At 37.3% G+C, this 1,554-nt stretch overlaps 1 pseudogene; it reads right to left on the reverse strand.

The window, feature by feature from the left end:
• Positions 1–898: 898 nt before the first annotated feature.
• Positions 899–1,068, reverse strand: LOC114006786 (NADH dehydrogenase [ubiquinone] 1 beta subcomplex subunit 1 pseudogene; annotated as a pseudogene).
• Between the last annotated feature and the right edge of the window lie 486 nt (positions 1,069–1,554).

Below are 1,554 nucleotides of genomic sequence, written 5' to 3' on the forward strand. Positions count from 1 at the left end.
GGAGTTAGTGCTTTACAATGAACGTTTTTGTGATTTTAAAATTTCTATTTATTTTTTCTAATTTCATCTGGCCATCCACCTTATTATTGACTGTGTTTGTCTAAAACTAAGACTGCATGGTGTCTGCATGAGGCCAGTGCGTGAGACTAGGCGTGGTATGTGCTAGTCTGATAAGTAAATAAAAAGACAAGTTCTGTCTCATTGGGTACAAGGGTCAATGTCTATTGAGACTGTCTCAAAAGTCGTGATGAAAGATAGAATGCAAATCATCCAGTTAAATTTGAATTTAAAGAAAAAAATAGATTTTTAGGATATATCCCATGTAGTGTACGTGACACATTTATACAAAAGAAAAAAAGAAAGAATAAACCTGAAAATAATAAACAGAAGAGAAGAAAAAAAGAAAAGAAAAAGGTCTTTCTATGATATTCAAATTGAAAAGGGCATTCTTTATTTTTGTTTTCTGATTCTGGCAACCTTCTCCAAAAATGAATGGCATTATGTCAGAAATGAAAATTTTAACATTCGCTTCACGCTTTGTGGAGACCTTCACACTTTGTCACACTTTGCCATCTCATTCTCAGGGCTATGGACATTCTAGGCCACGGCATTCTTTATTGTGGGAGGCTGTTGTGCACATTTTAGAGGACTTAGCAGCATTTGTGACTGCTACCCACTAAACAACAGCAGCATCCCTGTAGCTGTGACTATAAAACATCTCCAGACATCGCTGAGTGTCCCCAGGGAACAAGATGGCCCCAGTGAAGCACCACCGATCTAGACATAAACATTAGAGGTAGAACCTATTTTTATTTTCAAATTAATAATACACAAGTTTTAATTTTTTTGCTATTTTTTAAAATGTGAACATTCTATAATTCAGCTATAGTCTTTACTTCTAGGTCACTTCATCAGCCCTCAATTCCCTTTTAAATAATATGCTCTTGTTCTGGAAGACAGCTAGCTTTTCATTACTCTTTCTGTCCAGATAACATCCAAAGACAAATCCCCCACAGGGACAAGTATGTGAACCCAGTGGTCACGCACAATCTGAAGTCTGTTTGCCATGAATGCTGCACTGGGGTGCCAGCGATGAGCCCGCCACCAGGGGCAGTGCATAGCTCAGGCACCAGCGCCGGCTGAAGCCCAATATAAGGGCTATTCAGACCCCAATTTTTCCATGTTAGTGAGATAATTGCAGTAAACAAACAAACAAGACTGACACGTGTGGAGCTATTTAAATCAGTTGCACTTACTACAGGGTGAGCAAAATTTTCTTTCTTTTATTAAAAAAAAACCCTTGTATTTATTTATTTTACATACTTTCACTAAATATCACCACAGCATACAAAATGCGATATTCCAGCCAGAATACACTGTACAGTGGCTTAATCATACATGTTATCGCAAATATATACTATGTATAAATATATACAAATATATACAAGAAACATATATGTATATATTTTTCCCACTATTTCTCACCCTCTGCCATTACACGTCCTCCTCCCACCCTGTCTCTGGTGTCTGCAGTTGCTTTCCATTCCTTTATTC

The sequence above is a fragment of the Tupaia chinensis genome, unplaced genomic scaffold (genome assembly GCF_000334495.1).
Source record: "Tupaia chinensis unplaced genomic scaffold, TupChi_1.0 Scaffold000084_3, whole genome shotgun sequence".
NCBI lineage: Eukaryota > Metazoa > Chordata > Mammalia > Scandentia > Tupaiidae > Tupaia > Tupaia belangeri.